The 14039-nt window shown below is 45.6% G+C and overlaps 1 protein-coding gene and 1 long non-coding RNA gene across 5 annotated transcripts in view; one reads left to right on the top strand and one right to left on the bottom strand.

Annotated features, from left to right (window-relative positions):
• The window catches only part of TRIM2 (tripartite motif containing 2), a 127685-nt gene that overhangs the window by 104820 nt on the left and 8826 nt on the right, over nucleotides 1-14039 (bottom strand). The window contains exon 1 of one of the 4 annotated variants that reach the window (XM_070386668.1): nucleotides 3641-3777. The exons of 2 other annotated variants lie outside the window; for them this stretch is intronic. The gene's annotated coding sequence lies outside the window, so the exon portion shown is untranslated. Of the gene's footprint in view, nucleotides 1-3640; nucleotides 3778-14039 lie in introns of those variants that run through there. One more of the 4 variants, XM_070386669.1, reaches the window with a different exon arrangement.
• On the top strand, nucleotides 3962-9015 carry LOC138991505 (uncharacterized). The gene is made up of 3 exons (XR_011467488.1): nucleotides 3962-4757; nucleotides 5307-5501; nucleotides 8295-9015. It is a non-coding gene; the product is annotated as an uncharacterized lncRNA (long non-coding RNA).

The raw sequence follows: 14039 nt of genomic DNA, 5'->3' as shown, positions 1-14039 counted from the left end.
ATTTGTTCAACAAATCCTGTTGGTTGACAGATGGGGCTTGAAAAACAGCTTTCCTTTCTCCTACCTGATTGGACAGAACATTCTAAAACAAAACTGGGTGTAATCTTTCACATTTTTGGTCTTCCGTCAGATCTCTCTTTTCAGGAGTCTTAACCTGAGAGCCTTCCCCTGTTGTTTGTTTCCTGGTCCTTAAAACCAGCATCCTTGAAGGTCGGCAATGAAAGTTCTAAAACGCCAGTCCTGAGCCTAGAGGGGGACAAGCAGGTCGGCCAGACTTTATGCCTCTCTAGATACTTTGGTTTAGAACAACTGAAACCAAAAAAGACATTGCTCAAACAGCAGACGTTCTGAAACCTGAAAAACATTTCCCATAAAGATATAGTGATTTAAATGGCTAATCAACTTCCAGAACTCCAACTGCCTCCAGCATATTTGTGCAAATTGCTCTGGTGCCAGAAGTCTGCATGTTGATCATTGTACTGCAGGTAGGGCAGAAGTGAACCAGTTCCACAGCTTCTATCTGAGACCTTCTACACTGTCATAAGTGAATAAAGATGCTGACCGACACAGTGTTTTTGTTTGACTCAAGGACACATCCTAATGTTTCTGGCCAGCTCTTCTGCCTAAATAAATTTCATCCAGACATCCAGTATGTTATGAAAAAAAAGAAAGTATCGTAAATTCTAGGGAGAGGATATTTCAGTTCTAGGATCAAGATGAGATTCAAAGAGAGGATATGCAAAACTAACAGTTTTACATAGCAAGGAGCCAGTATCCGTATTTGCCAACGAGTTCACTTTCTGAGGTGGAATTACCACTCCACTCTTCAAAAATACATAAAAGCTGAGTGGCTGGTAAACAATTCGCTCAGTGTCATTAGATTTCCTCCCCTTCATTTCCTCTCTAGCTACTTATCTCGAAGGCTGCATTTACCAATTCTTCTAACTCTAGGAACAAATACTAGCCATATCAAAGACTTACCATTTTCTTGCAGAGAAAATAAACTAAACTCTTAGATAACTGGCACTGACTTTTTTAGACCTGTCAACAGGCAGGCCAGTCTTAAGGTCTGATATCTAAGAGGATAAGAAATAATGCTGGTGATGGAAAACGACAGAGCCTCAGCTCTGACGTAAAATATTTAAGATAACAGTCTCAGAGAGGCCTCGCAAACAGATATCCATGAAGGTATTTTCTCATGAAACCCCAAAGGAAAACCATCACCGTTTCTATCTGCCTCATTAGCAGCAGCATCAAAAGCACCCTGCCAACACCTGCCAGCATCAACCTTCAGAACCTGTGCAAATCAAACTAAGGTCATCTTTGGGGGATTTACAATCCAAGATGGATTTACTGCAAACCAAGCAGTGTCATTTTCAGTAATAAGAGAAGGAGAAGGTTCTGATCATGTTATCTTCCCAGGTTTTAGGATTTCAGGATGGCACTTTGAAAGTGCCAATTACCAGACTGGGTTATATCTCTGTTGAGTAGGCCGAATTCTCATCAAGCAATAGCTGGAGTGGTGATGAGTTACTGCTGCTCAGACAAGGCCAAATAAACATATCACGCCTGAGCCCCAGGGTAAATATCCAGCCTCTTTCTAAAGCAAGCAGTGGACAGAAATTCCAAGGACAGAATTCAAGCCAAGGATAAACCAAATAAAAGGTCAGTGCGTATGCTCTGTTCAGTGTGAAGAAATGTGAGAAGAAAGGTGAGAAGTTCTTTCCATTTGTGTTTCAATATGAAGCAGGAACAAAAAGCTGACCAGGCAATCAGGAAACCATGCAAGTCAACATTAAAATGATGATGCAAGAAAAATAATTCAAGACCTATGGCACGTACGGCTTCCCTGGTTGCTCAGATGGTAAAGAATTTGCCGGCAATGCAGGAGACACTGGTTCAATCCCTGGGTCAGGTTTACTTTTGAAAGATACAATGGAATTTCCAATGGAGGATTTGATAAAGAGTTTTCCAGGAAAACAAATGCAGGATTTGGGAAAATGTTCTAATACTGATAAGGGGACACAGTCAGCTAAACAAACTTGCCTCTAAAAGGTAGATATCCTAGATTCCATGAGCCAAAATAGAGTCATGGTATGTACCTAAATAAGACAGTATAAAAAATGGTGGAAAGAAAAAGGTAGGGTCCACAGAAAAGAATGTACAAACGTGGGCGTGAGTGAGACTGGTGCAGTCCCACCCCTCCCCAGCCCAAAATATGAATTATCTCCACCATGAAGACACTTCCTTAGTGTAAGCGGCCATGCCCCACTCAACCAAATCTGGGTTTACCCTAAAGGAGGAATGAGGTAGTTTTCTTTTAAAATTGTTGTTGTTTGTTGTTCAGCAGCTAGGTTGTGTCTGACTCTTTGGGACTCCATGGACTGCAGCATGCCGGGCTCCTCTGTCCTCCACTACCTCCTGGAGTCTCCTCAAATTCACATCCATTATTGACTCTTAATTGCTAGATATATTTGAAGAGGAAGGAAACAAGGTAATGTGCGTCATAAAGAACTCAATCAAATCCTTCGCATCTTTGGTTCAGGTTGTGGTAGCCCAAGGGTTCTGAGTCATTTCTGCTCTTTTGTTCCTTTCAATCCAAAGGCAACTATATTTGCCAGGGATGAAATCACGTGGCCATCTGAGACCGGAGGTCAAGAGAACGACAGGTAGTGAACCCAGCAAGCACGGTAAAGGACCCGGAAACACCAACGAGTCGCGCAACAAACCCACCATATATCCTATGGATTGATGCAAAAGTTACAAAAAAAGCATTGGTGAGCGTTGTTCCTATGACAATAGTCCCTCCCACCCGAGGGGCTCACCTACTCTTTGGATGTCTAGGTGCTTAAAATTAACCACTTAAAAAGCATTTGAATCTAAAGCTGTCTCTGCTCTTAAGGTTGGTGAATCCTGAGGGGAGGGGAAGGGTGGAGAGAGAACTAGCTTCCTGTGGGATTGGATTACAGGTGGAAACTAATTTAGGGTTCATAGAAACATGGGATCTGACAGGCGCTTTATGAGACCAGCCTTCCTCCCCACTCCCACTCTTACCTAATTTGTCCGCACCATGCGGTTTTCAACATGGGGCATGTATTTTCAGAAGGTATCAATCCACAAAAGCCCAGAAAACCCTCAAAAATCAACATCTCTCTCCTCCAAGAAGCCAGACCTGCAGTATCAACTTGGGCAGAGGATCAGAGTGGAAGCTACTTAGGAAGGAACCCGGTTTCAGGAGTTGGTTGGAGGAAAACAACCGAAATGTAACGAGACAGAGAGAAGGAAATCCATCTTTTCGACAGTTATTAAATCGCGCGCTGTAAGGTTACAGAATATCTTTTTCTCTCAGTTGCAAAATGACGAGGAAAGCGAGCTGGGCTCGCCCCTTTCCGGACTGGTAGAGGGTCTCGGCCCCCGGAGAGCGGGGCAGGCGCGGGGCGGGTGGCGGGTTCCCGGCTCCCGCAGCACCAGCCCCCGCCCCGGCCGGCGGACCAGGGCCCGGAAGCCGAGTCTCCGCCGGCTCCGCGCTCCGCGATCTCCGAGCCGGAGCCAGGAGGGGCGGCTCCGGGTGACGCGGCCCAGCCCACGGGCGCAGCCGCCCACGCGCAGCGCGGGCCGCCGTCCAGCAACCACGACTTACCGCGCGACGGCGACGCGCTCGGCGACTGGAGCGGCGTGCGCGGCCCGCGGCGGCTGAAGCCGCGCACCCGCCGGCGATTTCGGGCTCTAGGCTAAAGCTGCGAAAGCGGACGAGCCGAGGGAGCGCCGCCTCTCCGCTGGATCCCCGAGGGCCTGGACTCGGCGTCCTCGCTTCCAACAGGCTCTCGGGTCGGTCACTTCCATCCCGTGCTCAGGCCCGGGGCTGAGACATCTGTTTTCCATCAACCGCGCGGCCCCGGCAAATCCTGGATTACGCGCCGCCCGGCGCCCGCCGCTTTCCCGGCCCCGGCGCGGCGCTAATCCCCGCACAAAAGGCAGGCGAAGCGCACGCAATGCGGCGCCCCTGTCCAGACAGCTTCCCCCGCGCGCAGACTGCGGGCTCGGCGGCCGGCTCCCGGGGGAGGGCAGATCGCAGTCCTGGGGCAGGGGAAGGGTGGGCGCGGTCCTCGGGGCTGCTCCCGCGCACGCTTCCTCCCCCAGCTCTGTAAACACGCTGCAAAGTCTGTCCCTTCGGGGGAATGACTTCAGTTTGACGCGGCTGTAAAGGGCCAGCCTCCAGAACAGAATGGCTCATTATTCAAAGCGATCACAACCCCCAAAGGGAGAGAAGGAAAAAAACATCTCTGCGTTTAAGTAAATTCTGACAATGAGCACGGAAAACGAGGAGAAATTACTGTCTCAAGGTCTTCCATTTTATTCTGTAAATTAGATCGAGGTAGGGAATCTCCCCGCTCCGTCCCCTCCCCTTCCTTCCGCCTAGAAACATTTGTGTGCCTCCTCTGTGCCAGGCACGAGGCTGGGGAAACACTGACGGAAAAAACCTGAGGTCTCTACTCGAAAGTGCCTAACTAGTAGCAGGGCAGGGGAAGGGGAGTGGAAACCAATGATTTCAGCGGTTGTGAAACTGCTGTAATAGTCCATGTCCAGAGAGTTACAGGAACACTGAAATGGGTTTTGAATCATGCTGGAAATCAAGGCAGGCTTCCCCAGAGGAGGCTGCCATTGAGTTCTGAAGACTGAACGGGCATCAGGTGGAATGAAGAGGAAGAAGATCTGAACATCTGAATGACTGCAGAAAGCAGATGAGAGGTTCAATGGTGAGAGACGGGATTATGCAGGACAGCAAGGAGTCAGATCATAAAGATCTTATTGGCTCATTTCTGACCTTTGCACGCAGCGAGGCCTCTCTGAAGAATTTTAAAGCAGATAAGTGACTTGATTTGATTTGCGTTTCAGAGAGATCGGTTGTGCAAGGCATCTAGAAGGAAGACAGTCTAGGAAAGGAGTGGAGGTGGGGCTGGGATGGATGAGAAGTACTCCAAAGATGTGCCACAGGTGGAACCTTTAGGATTTGTTGCCAAGACACAAGGGGGAGCAGAGTTGTAGGCAGGCACTCAGGCTTCTGACATGGCCAGCGGGGTAGATGGAGGGTGCCCCTCACCGAGAGACAAATGAAGACGAGGAAACAAGTGGTTTCTGGTTTCTGTGGGCTATCCAACTGCAAATGTTGCAGCAGGCAAGGCTGCCACATGGACCTATGCAGTATTTGGGGTATTACGGGCTAAAAATATAAATTAGACCATTTTCCATTTATAAGAGGGCTTCCCAGATGGCTCAGTGGTAAAAGAATCTGCCTGCCAACGCAGGTGGCGCAAGGAGACGCTGGTTCAATTCCTGGGTCCGGAAGATCCCCTGGAGGAAGAGATGGCAACCCACTCCAGTATTCTTGCCTGGAGAATCCCATCGTCAGAGGAGCCTGGTGGGCCCTAGTCTATAGGGTTGCAAAGAGTTGGACACAACTGAGCAACTGAACATGCAAACACACCACTTAGAAGAAGAAGGTAAGTACAGGAGTAAAGGAAATACACAACATTTGTTAGAGCTTCCATACCACCAATGGAGTGGCTTAAACAACAGAAATTTATTGTCTCACAGTTCTAGAGGCTAAAGATCCAAGTTCAGTGGGTGAACAGAGCCATGCTCCCTTGAGGGCCCCAGGAAAGGATCTGTGCCAGGACTCTCCCCTGGCTTCTGATAGTTCCTGACTTGTGGCAGGATAACTTCAATCACAGGACCTTCTCCCTGTGTGAGGGTCTGCGTCCAATTGTCCCCTTTCTATAAAAACACCAGTGATACTGGACTGGGGCTTCCCAGGTGGTGCTAGTTGTAAAGAGCCTGCCTGCCAAGGCAAGAGATGAGACTTAAGAGACGCAGGTTTGATCCCTGGGGCGGGAAGATCCCTTAGAAGAGGGCAACCCACTGCAGTATTCCTTTCCTGGTGAATCCCATGGACAACTGAGCCTAACGGGCTACAGTCCATAGTGTTGCACAGAGTTAGACACGACTGAAGGGACTCAGCACGCACCCTGGATACTGGATTAGAGGTCACCCCACTCCAGTATCGGAGAAGGCAATGGCACCCCACTCCAGTACTCTCGCCTGGAAAATCCCATGGATGGAGGAGCCTAGAAGGCTGCAGTCCATGGGGTCGCTGAGGGTCGGACACAACTGAGCGACTTCTCTTTCACTTTTCACTTTCATGCATTGGAGAAGGAAATGGCAACCCACTCCAGTGTTCTTGCCTGAAGAATCCCAGGGACAGGGGAGCCTGGTGGGCTGCCGTCTATGGGGTCACACAGAGTCAGACCCGACTGAAGTGACTTAGCAGTAGCAGCCACTCCAGTATGAACTCATTGTAACCACTTACATCTGCCCTTATTTCTATCTATTTTGAAATTGTATTTGCATAGAAAGTCACATTCTGAGGTACTGGCTGTGAGGATTTCAACAGAGGGATTTTAGTGGGACACAATTCAACCCATAACATTCACAGTGCAAATTAAGTTATCGAGTGGGATTCAATACGGAGTTGTAGAGAAACACCAGTTTGAAGTGGCTAAAAGAGCAGCTCTGGGTGGAAAGTGAGAAAAAGACGATTAGAAGGTACAAGAAGGATGACACAATGAAGAGACGTGTTGAGAGGAGTCATCAACATCGCCAAGTGCTTCCCAAGTCAGGCCAGACAGAGCTAGAAATCGCCATTGCCTCTGGCAGTGTGCTAGTCGTTGGACCAAATGGTCAGAACACAGGAGCTTCAAATACTTTGCTCCAATATTTTGTGATTTTAAAATCATTGCCCAGGGAATTCCCTGGAGGTCCAGTCGTTAGGACTCAGTGCTGTCACTGCCGGGGCCTGGATTTGATCCCTGGTTGGGAACCTAAGGTCCTGCAAGCCGCACAGGACCTCAAAAAATAAAAAATAAATCTAAAAAACCCCATCATTATCCAGCAAACTCCCGGAGGGAACTGGGGGTAGTGGACATCAGTTTGACTCGTCCCCACGCCCAGCCTGCTTTCTCAGCCTCCTTTACGGCCGCGGCTTGACACCGTGGCCTAGGCTCTAGCAGTTGGGTGGATAGTTGCTAGGCTTCAGTCTGGATGAAAGCCATATGGGAAAGCAGACTCTAAGGACGCTGCTTTCTGTGAGGTGGTGGAATCTGGTAGAAAGATATGGAGGCCCAGGGCCAGCAGGGGTGAAGGTCCAAGACGCACGTGCCCAGAGGAACAGTGCTGGGCTCATACCGGAACCTTCCTGTGACACAATGTAGGCATCGTTCTCAGTGGGGTAACCTCTAAGTCTAATTCTCTGAGCCATGTAATAGTCTTGAAAAAAAAAAAACAAACATAACTGGCTTTATTGAGATATAATTCACACACTATAAAATTCATCCATTTAAACTGTGTAATCCATATATAGATGCTAGATAACCAACAAGATACATATATGTGTGTGTATACGACTGAATCTCTTTGCTAGACACTGAAAGTAACGCAACACTGTAAATCAACTATACTTCAATTTTTAAAAAATGAATCTTCAAAAAAAGGGTACAACCCAGTGGCTTTTAGTATATTCACAAGATTGTGCAAGCATCTAAGTCCACTCTCTACGTCCAGGACGTTTTCATCACCCTGAAGAGAAACCTCACGTGCACCCGTGATCACTCCCCATTTCCCCCTCCTCCCAGCCCCGAGCCACCACTAATCTACTTTGTGTCTCTAGGGATTTGCCTGTTCTGGGCATTTCACATGAATGGAGGCATATACCATGTGGTCTTTTTGTTTTTGGTTCTGGCTTCTTTAACTGATGAAAAAATTTTTTAAGATTTATCCGTATTGTAGCACGAATGAGTGCATCATTCCTTGTGTTGCCAAATAATATTTCATTGTCTGGATATACTACATTTCGTTTATTGGTTCATCAGTGGATTGTTTTCACTTTTTGGCTAGTATGAATAATGCTGTTTAAACATTTGTGTGCACGTTTTTGTATGAACATATATTTTCATTTATCTTGGGTATATATCTAGGAGAATTACTGGGTCATAGGATAATTCTGTGTTGAAAAATTTGAGGAACTGCCAGACTGTTTTCTAAAGCAGTTACATCATGTTACACTATCACTAGAAATACATTAGGGTTCTAATCTCCTAGTGGGCATAAAGTGGTATCTCATTGTGGTTTTGACTGGCATTTTCGTAATGACTAATTATGCTGAATATCTTTTCATGTGCTTCTTGACCATTTGTGTATCATCTCTGAAAAAATGTCTATTAAAATCCTTTACGTGTTAGGGGAACTGTCCCAAACCACCTGACCTGGCCAGGCACCATAGTAACCACCTGCACGAGTCATCCTGCAACAGGAGCTTCTGGTAAAGAACTTGAAACCAAGAGGCTGCCACCAACCAGAAGAATTCAGAACAGGTCCAAAGGACAGAGGAGATGCCAGTTCATATGTCCGGCCAAGCTCCCAGAATCCTTCTCGCTAGGATCCATCCTGAGTGATGCTTGTTCCCCTCGGAAGAGCCCTGAGTCAGAATGACTGGCCAGAGGTAACCCGGCACCTAACCCGGGTTAGGGGGTTAGGTGGGGTTAGGTGGCTCACCTGAGACTGAGGCACGTGGAGCGCAGTCCTCCCGGGTCCCCCCGCCCTCTTGCTCTCTGCCCACGCGCCCCTTTTCCGATAAATGCTCTTGCTTTGTCAACACGAGGGTCTCTCTGAACAATTCATTTCCAAGTGTTAGGCAAGAGCCAACCCTCAGGCCCTGGAAGGGGTCCCCCTTTCTGCACCATACCCATTCGAATTTTTGTAAATTTGCTAAAAAAAAATCCACAATAGTAAGCACTTTAATCATTTTTAAGTGCACAGTTCAGTGATATTAAGTACATTTATTCACATTGTTGTGCAACCATCATTCTTTGCCCATTCTTAATTGTCTTTTTAAATTTATCTTTTAGTGTTTAATTTTTATATCCTGGAAATAAGTCTCTTAATGGAAAATGATTTGAGAATATTTCCTCTCATCCTGTAGGTTATTCTTTCACTGTCTTGAGGGTGTTTTAATAAAATTCTTTAATAAATTCTCTTCATGCTCAAACTAACTAGAGTAGCATTGTCAGTATCTAAGAACATTGACAGATGCACTGGGTTGGGTTAAATACCATTTTTTCCCCCCAAAACAACCTGTCTCATATCACATCTTATATCCATTACTGACTTAGAACTTTGGGTTTTGTTATTTTTCCTAAAGCCTTCCCTATTTTATCTGAATCCCACTCTATGATATTGTGATTTATAAGAAGAAATACACATTCGGTCTTCGTTCCATATCTGGCACAGAGCTTCCTAAAACCCTTGAACTGTCCTGAGTGATAAGACCCATAAGTGTGTCTTGTTATGTTAATGAGGTGACTTGTGGATCACACCAGAAGGATAGAGGCTGGCTGGAATGCTCAGTCCCACACCCTGACTTCTAGGGAGGAGAGAAGGGCTGGAGGTTGATCAGTTTCCACTGACCCGTGATTTAACCAATCATGCCTATGCAATGAAGCCTCCACAAAAACTCAGAAGGACATAGTTCTGAGAGCCAGGCTGGGGAGCACACGGAGATTCAGGGAGAGGAGTGTCCCTGGAGAGGCCCCGAGGCTCCTCAGCCTTCCCCGCCCTCGCCCCGTGTCTCTCTCCACCCATCCCTTCCTGAGTTATATCCTTCCATAATACTGGTGATCTAGTAAGTAAAGCGTTTCTCTGAGTGCTGTGAGCTGCTCTAGCAAGTGAACTGACCCTAAGGAGGGGGTCATTTAAACCCCCACCTATAGCTGGTGGACCAGAAGCACAGGTGCTAACCTGGCCTTGTGACTGGCTTCAGAAGGGAGTGGCGGTAGGTGGGGGAGTGGAGGGTGCGGTGTTGTGAGACCAAGCCCTTGGCCTGTGGGCTCTGATGCGCTCGCTCTCCAGCGATCAGTGTCAGAACTGAATTGAACTGTAGGACACCCTGCTGGTGTTGCAGAAAATTGCTTGGTGGTGGTGGTGGGAACTGCTGCCCACCCCCCACCCCCATACAAATGTAGCAAATTGTGCTCAGGACCCTCGTGTGCGACTCTTTTGCGACCCCGTGGATACTGTAGCCCACTGGCTCTTTTGTCCGTAGGATTCCCCAGGCACGAATACTGGGTGGGTTGCCAGTGCCCTCCTCCAGGGATCTACCCAACCCAGGGATTGAATCCAAGTCTCTTGTGTCTCCACCACCCAATTATTTCTCATCTCTCTCTGGTCCCACCCCAGACTGCAGTCCTGTACGGTACCCCCCGACCCCACCCCAAACACACATATGCCTCCATCCCTCTCCAGTCCTTCCCTTCCTGCTATAAGGCTATAGTCTCTCGGAATCTAATGAATGAGATTGATGTCCTGTTTAATCTTTGGATCATCCTCAGCACCCAAGACAAGGCTTTGTGAAAACTTGCAGCACAGTAAACACATGTTCAAAGGAACTTAATCTTATGCCTTATTTCCTTACTCTCTTTGTTTTATTCTAAAATTATATTTATGCAGTCCTTGATTTTAATCTTTTCTCTAAATGAACACCTCTGGGGGATCTGAAATGGGTTGCAGGGCAAATCTATGGTGTTCAATTTATGATTGGAGAAATGGGATTCTTTGGGGAATTAATTAATCTCTACAAGTTTGTGAAACGGTGAGAGAAGGTAAAACTTCACAGATAAAGTTCTCAGGACCCAGAGAGGAAGTAAAGAGTAGTATTTGACACATCATGTGTCTAAGTTGAAGGTATTCCCTGGCAGATTCTTGTGGAGGGCTGGGCTTCCTGACTGCTACTGCCCAGTGCTGTGGGACATCTCTAACCTCGCCTTCTGCTCCTCTGCCTGTAGAGCAGTCTTCAACTCCTCAGACCAGGCACTGACTGCTGGGTACTGTTGGAAACAGCTGGAAAGAGCCCATGTTCATTCAGTTATAGGTCCATACACAGAAATCTGTCACATTTCTATACACTAACAACAAAAGATCAGAAAGAGAAATAAAGGAAATAATCCCATTTACCATCACATCAAAAATAAAATACATGGACACTTACATTACCATATGTAAAATAGATAGCCAATGGGAATTTGCTGTATGACTCAGGGAACTCAAACAGGGGCTCTGTATCAACCTAGAGGGGTGGGGTGGGGAGGGCGATGGGAGGGAGGGGACATATGTATACCTATTGATTCATGCTGACGTTTGACAGAAAACAACAAAATTCTGTAAAGCAATTATCCTTCAATCAAAATAAAATGCCTAGGAATAAACCTACCTAAGGAGGCAAAAGCCCTGTACTTCAAAACTTATAAGGCATTGATGAAAGAAATTGAAGCTGACACAGAGATGGAAAGATATATCATATTCTTGGACTGGAAGAATCAACATTGTCAAAAGACTATACTATTCAAGGCAATCTACAGATTCAATGCAGTGCTCTCAAATTACCAATGGCATTTTTCACAGAACTAGGGCAATAAAATTGTTAATTTCTATGGAAACACAAAAGACACTGCAGATTACCACAGCAATCACACAAAAGGAAATTGGAGCTAGAGGAATCAAGCTCCCTGACTTCAGACTATACTGTAAAGCTACAGTCATCAAACCAGTAGGGTACTGATGCAAAAACAGACACAGATCAATGCAGCAGGATAGAAAGCTCAGAAATGGATCCATGTGCATATGGTCAATTCATCTATGACAAACAAGGTAAGAATACGCAGTGGAAAAAAGACAGTCTCTTCAATAAATGGTGCAGGGAAAACTGGACAGCTAAATGTAAAGAATGAAAGTTGAACATTCTCTAACACCATACACATATAGGCACAGGTCCAACTGTCTACTGAGCACACACATCATACAAGGTACTGCTCTGGGCACATAGAGGAATAAGATTTGTTTCCCATAATCAGGAGTTGGATGACAAATAGAAGGTCAAGACAAACACAATTAACTATCATCCAAAGCAGAACGGGCCTCCAATAAAAGAGGCATAAAAAACTGTTTTGAAGACTCAAGGGAAGAAGAAATCACCCACTTTTTCAAGTAGCAGGAAAGGCTTTATGGAAGGTGGGGAAGGAGAACTGGGCTTTTGCTCAGAAACTCAGGACCTCTAAGCCATAGTCCTTGTTCTCTGCTAGCTCCCAAACCAGTTGGGATGAATGTCATACATACAGCAGCTGCAATTCAAGACCATATATGTTAACACCAGTACAAAAGAATCACAGAAAAGCTAGAGATTGTTTCCTATTAGTCCAGGAAATTCTTTATGAAAGGGTGACTTGGGCCCTAAAAGATGAAACAAGTTTTATTAAAATGCTATTTTTGAATAAAAAGCAATTAAATGATCTAAAAATTTGGAAAACCCAGTAAGGTATAAAGAATAAAATAGAAATCATTTATAGGGCCACTACCTACAGATAAATACATTGCCATTCATATAATATGCATAACAAATATTTGTAATATAAATATAATTTTTTTATTTTTTCCTCAAGTATATTTTTATTACATACATGATTTTGAGACTTGTTTTAAAAAACATATATTATGTAAACTTATCAGTAAAATTATTTGAAAACATTTTTAAACAGCTGAAGAGTATCCCATTAATTTATATATCATTTATGCAACCAGTTTTCAAAATGTTCACATTTAGATTGCTTCTAAACTTCCAATTATTATAAATTAAACTTCAATGGAATTCTTAAACACACACCTTTGTCGACACCTCTGTATTATCAGCATAGATTCCTGTAAGTGGGATTACCAAATCAAGGTATATTAACATTTCTGGGGCACTAGAGAGAGCAAAACACTGCACAATTACTTTCTAGAAAGGCTGTACCAGTTTACATTCTCATTAGTTAGGTGTGCCATGAGACACACACCTTCACCAGCAGTATTATTTTAAGATGTTTGCTAATCTGATAAGGAGAAAACAGTAATTCAATGATTTTAAATTTTGTCTTTACTTGATCATTAGTGATGGGGACATTTTAAATATGCTCCTTTCCGTGAATATTTCCTTTGTGTTGCCAGTTCATATATTTACATCAAGTGTTGTAAGTGAAATACATATTTGGAGGAGGAAACTTGGAAAGAATCTACCGTTCTCTCAGTCTTGGTGCTCTGTGACCCCCTTTGGGTGAGTGTCCTGCCATGGTCCGTGTGACCTTATTTTTCAAAGACGCACTCCCATCCATTCATCTTTCTCTCTCTCCCTCTCTCCGTCCCTTCTTTCTTTCCCTCCCTCCATTTTTTTCTCTCTCCCCCACAACACAGCCAGCTACACACTTCGTCTGGTGCTCAGTCAGAGAAACTGGTCTGTGGCAACACTGGAGGAAAAACTGCTGGTATTAGGGTTATTGAGACAAACGTCCAGACTGCCGAGGGCAACTTACTCAGTGACTCTTTTTAAGTGCTGATTTCAGAATTAACCTCCTCTTATACCATAAGACTGCTGATTTCCCTGGTGGCTCAGACGGTAAAGCGTCTGTCTACAATGCGGGAGACCTGGGTTCGATCCCTGGGTCGGGAAGATCCCCTGGAGAAGGAAATGGCAATCCACTCCAGTACTATTGCCTGGAAAATCCCATGGACAGAGGAGCTTGGTAGGCTACAGTCCGTGGGGTCGCAAAGAGTCGGACATGACTGAGTGACTTCATTTTCACTTATACCATAAGAGCAGACTCCACAGTGTTCTGTCCTGACTCCTCAGTCTCAACCGAACTGCATACCGAACTTATACCATAAGAGCAGACTCCACAGTGTTCCCTCCTGACTCCTCAGTCTTAACTGAACTGCACTTCCCTGCCTCCATGGTGTCTGCTGAGCCTGGTGTGGTCTCGTCTACAGCTTCCCCAGTCCACAGCCTGCCTGTCCCTGATTGTGAAGCTCAGGTGGTGGCCTTTGGAGGAAGATACCCTTTTCCTCTGAATTCCATAGCACACTGCATTTTATTTAAACTATCTCCAGTCTCCAAGGTATTCTGG

This window comes from Bos mutus, chromosome 17 (genome assembly GCF_027580195.1).
Source record: "Bos mutus isolate GX-2022 chromosome 17, NWIPB_WYAK_1.1, whole genome shotgun sequence".
Taxonomy (NCBI): Eukaryota; Metazoa; Chordata; class Mammalia; order Artiodactyla; family Bovidae; genus Bos; species Bos mutus.
Note: the sequence above shows the minus strand (reverse complement) of the source record. Positions and strands in the feature narration are given on the sequence as shown.